This window comes from Equus quagga, chromosome 21 (assembly GCF_021613505.1).
Source record: "Equus quagga isolate Etosha38 chromosome 21, UCLA_HA_Equagga_1.0, whole genome shotgun sequence".
Classification (NCBI taxonomy): Eukaryota; Metazoa; Chordata; class Mammalia; order Perissodactyla; family Equidae; genus Equus; species Equus quagga.
The window spans coordinates 19667952-19682091 of record NC_060287.1 but is presented as its reverse complement, the minus strand read 5'-3'; the positions used below and the strand labels follow the sequence as shown (position 1 = coordinate 19682091).

Here is a 14140-nt window from a genome sequence, read left to right as displayed (position 1 = left end):
TATTATAGAAGTCTAGGATGGCTTTGTTATGGGGACATACACAATGAGACAGAAAGTAGAGGATAGCTTTAGAGAAAGCAACGAGAAGATGAACATAAATGGGAAAACTGAAAAGATTTTGGGTGAAAAAGTAGGAGAAATATTTTGGGGGAGCAGATACCATAATATTTGAAATTTGGGGAGACACAATGACTAGTAGAAAATCTAACCTTAGCCCTTTTTAGAAAACTTCAATAAAAATTTAAATTATGTACATTTGCTTTGGATGACTGACAAGTGTCTAGATGATACCAACAATAATTTCATATTTACTTTTTTTGTTTTTCTAAAGATTGGCCCTGAGCTAACATCTATTGTCAATCTCTTTTTTCTTCTTCTTCTTCTCCCCAGAGCCCCCCAGTCCATAGTTGTATATTCTAGTTGTAGGTCCTTCTAGTTGTGCCATGTGGGACACCACCTCAGCATGGCTTGATGAGCGGTGCTAGGTCCATCACCAGGATCTGAACGAGTGAAATCCTGGGCTGCCAAAGCCAAGCACACGAACTGAACCACTCCACCATGCGGCTGGCCTCTTCATATTTACTTAATTTTATTTATTATATGATGTTTCAAGTCTTTGAATGCCTTTTTTTTAACAATTTATGGCCTCCAAATATTTTGCATAATAAAAAGATTAAGCTGCTCTGTACAATAAACATAATTACAGATTTTAAACTACATCGTCTCTGACTCTACAATTGCGTTCAACAGTTACAAAAAAGCAAACATCATCCTTGTTTTATTATCAATTACTACTTTGAAAAAAGCTTTAGAAATCTCCTTCCCAAAGGCTAAACTGCTGAAATATTTTAAAATACAAATATATGTTATCATGATTATATAATTATATAAAAATATATAACTGTATATATTTAAATACATATAAAACTACACACACATACATTTATAAATATATATTTCTCTTCAACTCTTGAACTCGCTATATTCCTGTATTGCTTCTGATTTATTTTTTCTGTTGTTTCCACTCACAGTGTCAAGCATAAAATTCCATTAAATAAATATGGCTGTTTCTACATATTAGTGTTTCATGGCAATATATGTGATTGGCTCAAGTTAATGTTTTATGTTTGCAAGAAGACATATTTGAAAAAAATTCATTATGAACATTGTAACGGTTTGAGCCTATCAGGCTTATGTCTTCTAATATTAATTATTTTAAGATGTAAATGGCGTATTATCTAAGGTTCATTTATACATAGTAAGATATGATTGAATAGTAAATAATTTAATATTTTTGCATGCTGAGGTCAAAATAAAAGCATGTGGTACAACTTTTCTCTCCTTAAAATGATGTATTTTATTAATCATAATTTCGATGTCAGTAAAATTTAGATTACTGATAACATAATTTTTTGAAATTAAAGCAAGTTGTCAAAATATGTGAATGACAAAGGGGCAAGTGCGTACTCTCAAATTAATTGTGAAAATTCAAAGATCAAAAGAAAGAAAGCTTATTCTAGTTAGCCATTGAGTAGCACATGAATATATATTTATAGTATAACATTCAATACTTCTAACTCTGTTAATTAATTCGGGACATGTGATCTTTGGGGCTCTTTTTTATCGGTCCCAGTGATAAAGATCATTCACATCAAACTGAAGAATTACTTCTACACAGAACCCTTCCTTACTCCCTGTATAGGTCAATCACAGTATTATAAATTCTCATAAAAAACAAATTTCTTTCCTTTAGAGTTCTAATATTATTTGTAAGTTTTAATTTACTTACTATGTATCTGCCCAATTAAACTGCATGAGTTCAGTGACAAAGTCTAAGATCTGGCACATAGTAAGAACTTTATTTATATAAAGTGTGTACTTCTTATTTGTTTAAATTAAATTTTGACATAAGGAAGGATTATTTGAAGAATATTTCATGACCACCTACAAACTATTAGTTTCATTGTACCTACTCTATGGCTTACTGTTTCCTTTATGCTGTAGAATAGAAAACCATTGTCCAGGAATTTAGTGCCATGAAAATGTCTCCCCAAGTAAAATTGTGGGCTTCCTTTTAACATAACTATATAACATTGCTTTTAACTTTGGCCATGGCTACTAGGAAGTTGGGAGATAAAATAAGTGGTTAATTGCTATAAAGATCTCATCCTAGGTATGGATACAATTATTTTTCTTCCCCTAAATTGTTTTTGTAACCTTCATTTTAATGATAAATATTTCAATCACATTTACTTGCTATTTTGATGAGTGAAAAAATAAAGGTGTCCATACAGGTCAGTACCAGAAAAATCTTAATGTTCGTTTGGCAAAGGATGTAAGAATGAAAGGAAATATGGAGGATAAGGGATAAAACCAACTATATTTGATTAAGTAACGTTTATCATAATTTCTACTGAATTCTATTATATAATAGAGAATTTGATATGTTGCCTAAAAGTATTTAAAACATGCAGATTCCAGTTAGCTATGTTTGAAAAAGTATTGTAAGAAAAGATATCACAAGGAGGAGAGAAATTCAGAAGAGAATTGGCTGGTCTGCAAGCATACACGAAAGTGAATAAAGGCACTACGAGATTTAAGTTAGTTGTAGGACTGGAAGAGGCACCAGACTCTTCTCTTCAAATATCAAAATATAAACTTGAAAATGCTTGAGTGACAAAGACTGATTGATTCTCAGTCTCTTTGGAAAGAACAGAGCAATTTTATGGTTGGCATATCTATTTTTAAAATCTCTGAATGAATTAAGTTGTCTCAGAACACAAGTTTAATTTAGGGTAAGGGCTCCAGAAAATTACTGCAATTGTGTTTAATAGTTTAGGGAAAAGCCCAGTGGCATGGCTCTCCTACAGAGACTTGATAGAGTCTAATTTGCCACCTTAATGTGGGAAAGAAAAAGAATCACACTGGGGGAATGAAACCAAGAAAACACAGCAGAAATAAAAGTTCATCCAGCAAAGAAGCATAGGTGTGACTATTACAAATAGAGCTGAGTGAAATTATATAGATAAAAAGTTATGCTTTGGAGAGTTGTATGCTTTCAAAAGGATCTCTGTGACTTTACAAGACTGAAATGTCCTATGGTCAGCAAACATATATAGGCAGGAAAGAGACTGAGAAAACTTCCCAGTTATAAAAGAAGGAGAGTCACTTAATCTGAAGGAAGAAAGCCTGGTTGTCTCAGATGCGTCCAGGGAAGTAAAAGAGAATGCAGGTCTAAGAGGTCAGAACAAGACCATGGGGAACATGAACTGGGGAGTTGATCCACAACCTAATCAAGGAACATTCTCTCCTCCCATATAGAAGAGTCTTCAAAGTACCTACAAAGATTTATATGGATAATCACTCCTGCATTTCCAATCTACCCTACTGGAAACAAATGTGTTTATTGTGGGTAAACTTTGTATATTGCAAGAGGGGAGGAGGCAACTTTCCTAAATATTTGATGGACCTGAGGAAGAGATCACTGTGCATTAGCCAAAGATCCTGGATTTTGATCTGGTTGCGGAAAATGAGTAGGGCTTCAAATTGTCTCCTTTGAGGTGAGAGAGAAGGTATTGTGCAGTGTATTAGTTAGGGTTCATCAGAGAAACAGAACCAACAGGATATATACATATATACAGAAAGAGATGTATTACAAGGAACTGACTCACACAATCATGGAGCTTGAGGAGTCCCAAGATCAGCAGGGTGAATTGGCCATCTGGAGACACAGGAGAGCTGATGCTGCAGTTCAGTCCAAGGCTGAGGTATGAGAACCAACAGAGTTGATGGTGTAGTCTCAGTTTGACTCTTAAGGCCTAATAACCAGGAGACTTGATGGCTTAAATTCAACTCTGAAAGCCAGCAGGATGGAGACTCAAGACGAGCAGATATTTCAGTTCCAGTGGGAAGGCAGGAAAACTCTTATGTCCCAGCTCAACGAAGTAGGCAGAAGGAATCCCCTCCTACTTTAGGCAGGGTCAGCCTTTTTGTTCTATTTCATCCTTCAACTGACTGGATGAACCTAACCTACAAAGGGGCAGTGCAATCTGCTTTACTGGTCTATCACTTCAACTGTTAATTGCATCTGAAAAAACTTTCTCACAGACACACCCAAAATAATGTTTGACCAACCATCTGGGCACCCCATGGTCCAGTCAGGTTGCCACATAACATTAACTACCACATGCACATAGGAAGGAGAGCACAGAAAATACTTGGTGATTGGAAGGGAAAATTATATCAACCATTAGAACTAACCACGGAATATTTTCACTTGTACTTCCCCACCGTCTTAAAGTTAGACGTGGCCATGTAACTTGTTTTGACCAAAGGAATGTAACGAAAGTGATAAAACAGGCAAATTTGAGGAACCAGCGTGCAACTCATCACTTTGTCTTTCCTTCACTCAAAGGGATCAACAGTACTCCAGGTGGTGTCTGCTCTGGTATCTGGGTCCTGAGTGAGGACAAGGCATAACAGAACTCTCAGGCTACTCATCGTGAACATGTAACAGAGAAACTAACTATCGTTTAAGCCACTGAAATTCACTGTTTGTGTATTACCACAAAATACATTAGTAGTAAAGCTTCTCTTTCTCTTTCTAAAACATAATTTGTCTTAGACTTAAAATTTTCATTAAAGGTAAGTTTTTTTAATTTATATTTTCTTCTAGCAAATTTTTCATTTCATGTAGTTTTCAAAATTACTTCAAATACTTAAAGTAATTTTCCTTTGTAGCTTATTGATCTTACTTAAATTTTAATGTTGATTGGTCAAAGTCATGGGTTACCCTTATCATTTCTCTTCTAAAAGAATAGATTCTTATATTTATTTATTATTAAATCTACAATTTTCCTCTTATCTAATCCATTAATTTCTGTTTCACTCCTTCATTTTTAAGGGCTCATTCTGTTTTCCTTATTATTATATAATTTATTATTATTCCTTACTATTAAATTATTTCTGTAACTCCTTGAAATAAATGCCTTTTTTAAAGTTTTTACTCTTTTTAGCTTTTTGGTACAATACATCGAGGCTATTGACTCTTTCTCATGAATAACTTGAGTCATTTAATCGGTTTAATAGGATCTGCTATGAGATTTTTTTATAAATAAGTAGTGTGAAATTTGTATTTTGATACAATTACATCAATAAATTAGATTTATCACACTGCATGTCATCCACAAATTAGAGTAGGTTTCTAGGATATATTATACTAGTGTATTTCATCTGAATGTAAGAAGAGGTTAAATACTATATTGTATTTCAGTAGTTTGATGAAGTAGAATTTAAAATTGGCAGTTTTAGTTCAATAGTGCATGTGCAGTAATTCTATTATTATTTATGTGCTGAAGTGTAATTTGAATTGTAGATTTCAAAATAAACACATTTGTACTTTTATTGGTGGTAATAAAAATTCAGGATGAAAATATTTGATAAATGCACATTTCCAATGAACTATGTAGTAGCTTATTATTCTATTTGTATTGTTATCTATTTTTCTATCTGTATTGTCATCACTTAAGCAATATAAACTTTTGACATAAATATTGGTGTTAAGCAGTTCTATTCAAATTTCTGAATGTGACTTGTTTTACTCTTTTTCAATATTGTAACACAAAAAATATCAAATATTATGTAATAAAAGTCTTTACCTAGGTTTATGAAGCAGGAATTTTTTATAAGAAAGAATAATTAAAAAATAATTAAATAAGGGCTGGCCCCGTGGTCGAGTGGTAAAATTTGCGCACTCCGCTGCAGATGGCCCAGTGTTTCATTGGTTCAAATCTTGGGCGCAGACATGGCACTGCTCGTCAGACCACGCTGAGGCAGCGTCCCACATGCCACAACTAGAAGGACCCACAATGAAGAATATACAACTATGTACCGGGGGGCTTTGGGGAGAAAAAGGAAAAAAATAAAATCTTTAAAAAATAATAATAATTAAATAAAAATAATTAAAAATAAAGAATATTGATGAAATTAGGTAGTATAAATTTAACCTAGGGAGTGTGCTACTATTGTTGTGTCTTCCAAGTAATATCTCATCTGATTGTTACAAAAATCTTTTGAATTCTGTACCTTACTCGGCTCATTATATTGATAAGAAAATTAAATATTAAAAGGATTAGCAAAGTTGACAATTTTGTTGGTTGATACATATTAACACATGAATGGGACCCAGGCATTTGAAAACCAGAGTTCATGAATTAACAACTACAACACTTTCCATGTTGAAGGATACATGCACTTTTATCAATTTATTATTATATCATGACATCACATATTTTTAAATATAATTTAGGATAAGGAAAAATAAATACCATGAATTTAAATATTTTCCTTTATTTTTAAATACATTGACTTTTGATAGGGAAAATGTCAATAGAATGAAACATATATATACTGGGACGCAAATACTTAATTACATTTTGTCTTCTGATTCAATGATATCACATTTTTTAATCGATAAAAATGTTTCAAAAGTCTTAAAATTTCTTGATTTCATAAATTCAGTAAAAAGAATGTTAGCTTATCCTAAAATGTTTATGGATATGTATATATAAAGAGAAAAAAATGATGCATGCTAATTTATGTTACACATGTATTCAAATCAAAATGGAATTTATTTGAGAATTTTATTTGTTTATACTGAAATTCCAAAAAATAAGGAAATGGAAGTTAGGTTTGCTACAGTAAGAATAATTATAGCAATTGAATTATTCTGAATACTTGATAAAAAATGTTACAGGTTACATTCCAAATAAGAAAAATATTTATAGGGCAATATTACTCAGATTTGGATTGCTTGCATATAAAAGGAATATTACTTACCTTCACTTAAAAAACATACTTCCTTTTATAATGTTAACATTGGTCTATGGCTTGAGATAAAATAAGCTCATAATGTGTTGATACTAAACAAATTATCTGGAAAGGAAATTTCTCTAAGTTTTATCATGATTATCCAAAATGGAGGTGATTATGAAAAAATAAAATAGATTGGAGCCTAGTTTTATTTTTGTAGAGAATGCTAACTCTTTTCCCTTTATGATTCAAGACAGAAAAGTTGTATTAGTCATGTTAATTACACATAAATCAAATTTTTTTAAATATGTCATAAACCAGAGCTAAACACACTCATCTCCATGAACTGACCAGTAAAGTACAATATCTGACATTAATAAATCTGTTCTCTTAAGAAAAATAAAGGAACAGAGGCAACGTTGATTAATATCTCATTCTCTTAACTAGGTCAGTGTGAGACTTTGGGTCCTTCTTCAGAAAGAACTTAGTAGGAAAGGAAGTGATGGCAGCACAGAAGGGGAGCAGGGCTGTGTGGAGGGAAAACTCTTTCAGAGGGAACCTTAATGGAGTGAGAGTCTTTCTTGTGATACCTTGAGTCACACTTGATTCACTTTCCCCTTAAGAAGTCATTAATGACAAAACTGGAGGACAGACCAGTCTACTTACGGTTAAACAAGGGTTGTTATTATCACACTAGGGGCCAGCAAAAGTAATCTGAGGAAAAATGCCCACAACATGAGGGTTTCCTCTGTAAGAGTCACGGATATGAGAAAGATCAAAGGTGCAAACCATGATTTCCACAATGAAACTTTTTCTTCTCTGTACTTAGCATGAAAATAAATCATGGCTTTTAAATTGCTAATATTTATTTTTAATGATTTTTCTAAATTCTCATTTATCAAGGTGTGCTTTTCTTTTTCTTTTAAGCTATATTAATATTTTTCTCTCTGTATACATTTTCATAAATTCTCCTAAGAACACTGAAAATTTTTCACAAGGGTCATTATTATTTTGGTGATGAGAGATTCGAAGTCTGTCTGAATCTTATTCTTTGATTAATAACTACTCCTCTTTCTCAGAATCTGTCTTGCTTATCCCATCTCTCTTTGGATGATTTTTATTTTCTTTTTCAAATTATGTGTACAGAAATGTTACAAAAATATTTCTAATTATGGGAGACGTTTTCTTTATCCTATTATAAACTTGATTTACCCATTCAACCATCTTCCTTTATTATGCATGTATTCATTCATTATTAGGCATTTGCTGTATGCCAAGAACTGTCATAGTTTATGGGAGTATAGCAATAAAAATAAAAAGCAAAAAAACTCCTGTCCTCTTCAATCTTTGACTCCAATGTCAAAGACAAAAATAAATGATAAACAAACAAAACTATTTAGAAGATTTTCTATGACAATAATTGCCAAGTAGAAAGTGAAGAAGGTGTATAGTTTCAATTGAAATGTGATGACTCAGAAAGACATCATCAAGAAGGTGACAGTTGAGTGAAGAACTAAACAGGGTAAAGAAGGGATTCATGTAATGTTTGGAACTATCTGTAAAAGCAATAACAGTGTGAAGATCCTGAGGCAAGACCCTGTACGGTTGAGCTTAATGAACTGGGGAAACAGTAAAAGAAGGCATCGGGTAACAGGGACACGGATTGTAGGACCTTGTAAGATATTGAAAGAAGTGCGATCTTACTTTGATTGAGTTGAGGCCACTGGGTGCTCTTGAACAGAGGAGTGGCACAAGATCTGGACTGTTCTACCTTTACCAGGATCACTGGCTTCTCTGTTAGAACTGACTGAAAAAGAGACAAAATGATTTCAATAAGGAAAGAAAATCTGAAAAGTTAGTGTAATAATCTGGACAAGAGATGCTGGTGGCAGTAGAAGTAGTTAGAAATAGTCCAATTTATGAGCATATTTAAAAGCTGATGATGACAGGAATTGCATTCGATGCATTATTTTATTATTTATTTTGTTCCATTGTTTCTGTTCCTAATTTCTTAACTCCTATTAGTGTTGTGTTGAATCTTCTGCTTTGGGTCTAAACCTTTTATTTTTTCTGTTATATATTAACTATTTTGGGTGATTCTATTATCTCTCTTCATAAACTTGATGAGCCTCTGTCATCCATTTATACTTAGAAAAGGACTTTTAAGCCTTTTTTTGGTCTCTTCTTCGATTGTGTAAAAAGGACAATTTCCTGCTAAGTCTCTTAGCTGAGTGTCAACTCTCACTGGGAGATCTATGTGGAAAGGAAAGTACAAGACTTATAAGTTAATAGGCCCTCCTAAAAACTTTCAGACTGAGATGCATAGGGAGAAGGCCTTACATACAGGAATTCAATTATAACGCAACAAATCAATCCCTTTCTCTGCCTTGACAAAGCACAAGGAGCCCACAGCGTCCTCATATTTTCTTCAGGTTCCTGCTCCAACCTCCTCTACTTCCTCTTCTAGATAACTCTAAATTATGTTTCTCTAACTTAACAGTAAATCCTTCCCAGTTGGAGAGATTTCAGATAAATTAGTCTGATTAATTTCCTCTCCTGTACATGAAATTACCTGTCCCCCATCACCTAAATCTCTTTGTGTTAAGGAAATTTAATTCTGTCCAAGAGGATAGTTCTTATAAAAGTTGGAAAGGCCATGTATAAATTAACTACAATAGTTCAAGTATGTTTTCATGTTTTGCAATTATTGTTTATTACATATGTCTATATAACATATATTTTTATATATTCTGATCAAATAAAATACAATATTTTTATAATTTAGAAAGATCTGAGTTTGTATTTTTTTCTTGGACGTGACAATACTTTCTAAAAGTAACTAGTTGTAACAATTTCTTATTTTCTGTTTTTTTTAATGTGTGTTCAGATGGCCTGAATAATGTAAACAATAAAGAAAAATTTGTAGATTCCAAGATGTACACTGATTACTCATATCTTCACTAATCTGGGTGGGACCAATTAAATGAAAGATTCTTCACTCTCAGTATATCAGTCAAATGAACAAACAAGCACAGAATCCTGTTTTTCAGGGCGATATGACAGAGTCAACACATAACATAGCCTTCTCCTTTCCCATCCTGGTTTCCCAAAATAGGCTATTTCTTATGACCAGTGCTTCTTCCTGAGTATAGGACTTTCAGTGCAGGGACTGTGGATATCTTGGGCCATGTTGTCTCCTAATTGATGCCAAGTGTCTTATTTTTGAGGTGTCTTCACAGGTACTTTCCTTGGGAAACTCACAGTGGAATAAAGGTAGACCTGATCCTCCAAAACACTGGTTAGTAGTCAAATGACACCTGGCTCCTGTCCAGATTGCCACAGTTTTATGACTTTGGTTTTTCAATTCTTGAAATCAAAATAGGAAACAGTCCCAAACTAGTCCCCTTCATAGTTTATACAGTGACAAGAAGAATGAGTTATTGCCTGTTTATTATCATTGATTGAATTACATGAATCTCTCAATATTTCCCACAAAGAGTCTTTTTTAAAGACATGTAACCCTTTCTCATAATATGACATTTGTAACTGTATGAGGGCTTCTTAATAGTTTCTCTAATTGTTTCCTATGTGTTTCATAGTATTTACATGCAGCTGCCAGAAAGAGACACCTAAACCAAATGAGATATAAATGCTTTCCTCTCTATTATAAATATCCTGAAATCAACAGGCAAGAGCATATATGTCAATGCTATTCCACATCATATTACGTACAGTGTGACCCTTAGCCAAACTGGTAGCTCTAGCCGTCATATATTGATTCTAGGCAGCAGGCTGGAAGAAGGCATGATGAATAAAAGCATCAAAGTATGTGTATTCACTAGCTTCTAAAGTAAGTTTCCCAAACTTTCACAAGACACTTCTGCTTATATCAGTCACTACTTAATCACCTGGCCATTGTTAGCCATAAGAGACTGGAAAATACTGCCTTTGTACTAAGTAGTCATGTTCTGGCGGCTCATCCTGTCTTTGATGGCTGTTTCAGCCAGGCTCTCAGTTACAGAATTGTCCAGTGATAAGGAAGCATAAGCTGTCACTTCAAAGATAATAAGTTGTTTAGTTTGATATTCTGCTGGTATATGTACTAAAACCCATCATCCAGTTCTATGTATCTATATCTATACATATCTATATCTGTCCACACATATGTATACATATTTATATACATGTATACAATTTTTACCTGTAATCACTTTATGTATTTATATATTATTGCTATTATTTCCATCTAATTATGTGAGAAAATTTAACTTCTGTGTTAAAAGTTTCAGGAAAGCAATTTCCCATTAACTCAGTAATTTCCTGTATATGTGTATGTTTCACTGCCTATGTATCAATATCTATTTTGGACTGCAGAAACATGGCTAAGGATAATATCAGTTTAAATTGTTAAGAATTTATTTTGATATTATTCTCAATTTTAGACATGTGTATGAATAATGACAATATAAAGATGATGATCAATATATTCTTATGTTTCCACATCTATTTTGTTTTCAAAGTGTATCTGATGCTGGGTCTGATATCAGTTCCTCTACATTAAACCCAGCATATATGGGGTTAAAACCAAAGCACTCTTTCCCTGCTTACTCCCTGGCTCCCTGGCTCCAGAATCCACTATCCACCATGAAGACAGACAGCCAAGGACAGCTACCTGAATTCTTTATCATCTCCTCCTCCTCCCAGGGCCAAACGCAGGCTGGTGGGAAAGCTTCAACCAGCAAGGCCACTGACTTCCCTCACCTCTCTACAAGCAGCTGCATTCCTCACAAACCTTTAAAACCCCTCCCTTCCCCTCTTCCAAGGAGATGAGATGAAACGAGGCAAATTTGAGCTCATCTCCCAGCTGATATCATTTGAAATAAAAGCTCTTTCCTTGCCATATGCCTAGCATTCTAATTTTTGTTTGGTCCCTCTTGTGGGGTGGGTAAAGAACCTATGTTTGTAGGCTGTAACATATACATGTATATTTCATTTTTTTTCTCACAGCTCCCTTGTGAGTCACCTCAGCCATGCAATAAATATAGGTCAAAAGGTACACAGCTTACTCACAGGTTCACAGCCAGGTAGTGGTAGAATTTAATTCACCTTGATCACCTAGAATTTAATAATTCATCTAGATCTGTCTCTAATTTTCTTTTTGTAATTTTTGTCATACTACTTTTTCCATTAATGTGTTTGTATATGTGTGTGGATATGTATACACATAATAAGTAATGAGTTTGGAGAGAAGGTGAGAAAGGAGAAAAGGATTGTGATATAATGTATCTAATACTGCGTATGGTACAGTAAACAATCAGCAAACCATATTCTTCATACAGGCAGTCAGCTCTTGCCTGCACAACCAATAAACAGACAATCTCTATTACACACCCTATTTAAATTATCAAAATAGTTCTTATTATCTATTGCTTTTGAGTTTTTTTATTTAGTCTCTGTCATCTTCCACTCCTACCCTCATTAGTTAATGGGTTTCATAAGAATAGGGTGATCTCTTCTGGTGATTGCTTAATCCTCAGTACTAAGAACACTGCTTGGTACATAATAGATTTAGTAAATATTCAGTGACTAGTCTACCCAAACCTGATAGCTTGACATTTTATATTTATGCCTTGCACTTCTCATTGAGCTGAATTTGGCCTTGTTCTTTCTTCCTGGAGTATTCCTACATACTTCCCAGTCTGTCAATAACCTAACTATAACTTCACTGTTTACCTCACATTTCCTCTTTTGTATGGATCCTTAATGATCCCCATGACATCTGCTTCTTCATTAAATTACTCTATATAATTAATCTTGCTTCTTTTCTGAATATTATATTTGTAGGTCTATTTAGTCCTTTTCATTATTGTGCTTATTTCTTTTCTGGCCTCCCCCGACTTTTGATTGTAGGTTCTTAGAGGAGAGGGGCCACATGCATTTAAATCTAAATTTCTACACTCGTTGGGGCCGGCCCAGTGGCGCAGCGGTTAAGTTCACATGTTCCGCTTCACAGAGGCCCGGGGTTCTCTGGTTTGGATCATGGGTGTGGACATGGCAATGCTTGGCAAGCCATGCTGTGGTAGGCGTTGCACACACAAAATAGAGGAAGATGGGCACAGATGTTAGCTCAGGGCCAGTCTTCCTCAGCAAAAAGAGGAGGATTGGCAGTAGTTAGCTCAGGGCTAAAATAAATAAATTTCTACACTCATCACTACACTGTATTGAAAACAAGATGTGCTTAATTGAATCTTATTATAGATTTGGATTAAATATAATATTTCTATTAAACAAGAATACTTTTTCAATAAAGTACATGTTATTTCAGCAGAAAACATTTTCCTTCAGTGAGCATCTTAAAATGCATTGTGTTGGTCAGGGTTCTCCAGAGAAACAGAACCAATTTTATATCTATAAAATAAGGAATTTGTTCATATGATAATTGAAGCTGAAAAAAGTCCCACAATCCGCCATCTGCAAGCTGCATACTCAGGAAAGCCTGTGGTGTAGTTCCAGTCTGAGTCCAAAGGCCCGAGGACCAGAGTTGGTGTTGTAAATTCCAGTCTGAGTTTAAAGGTCTGAGAACCAAGAGCACCAATGGTGTAAATCCCAACCAAGGGCAGGAGGTCCATGTCTTGGCTCACCAGTCAGACATAGAGGGAAAGGATTCTCCTTCCTCTGCCTTTTTGTTCTATTCAGATCTTCAATGAATTGGAGAATGCCCACCCACTTTGAGGAGGGCCATCTGCTTTACTCAGTCTACTGATTCAAATGCTAATCTCATGCAGAAACACCCCATAGACACATCCAGAAATAATATTAAGCCAAATATATGGGCACCCTGTGATCCAGTGGATTTGACACGTGAAATTAACCATGACATGCATTTTGAAATGTTTATCTCAATCCTGCTCTAATTTTTTTCTTCTCAAACTTCTGTCCCTTTCTCTCTGTGAATAACTGAAACAAGTATGTAACATTGTCTTGTTAATGGCGTCTTTTTGAATTCAATTGTTTGACAATCTTTCCACTTACTACTCCATTAGAAGTATTTTAACTAGTTAAAAAAATCTAGTATGTTGATGTTGTTATGTTAATATTGTTACTAATTATTATATTTAATGCTACTTATCTCTGAGAGAAACACTAAAATACAAAGTTTTTCTAAAAGTTTGCAATAAATTATTCACTAATCATTAGTTTTAGCTTTTTGAATCCAAGAGTATAAATTTTAGGAAATAGCAAAGCAGGTATAATGATTTTATTTATATGATCAGACTACTAATTATCCAATTTGAAATTATCACATAAACAAAGTATGAGACTCTGACAT

At 34.0% G+C, this 14140-nt stretch overlaps 1 pseudogene; it reads right to left on the bottom strand.

Annotated features, from left to right (window-relative positions):
• The window catches only part of LOC124231535 (protein downstream neighbor of Son-like), a 107329-nt pseudogene extending 93890 nt beyond the window's left edge, over positions 1-13439 (bottom strand).
• Between the last annotated feature and the right edge of the window lie 701 nt (positions 13440-14140).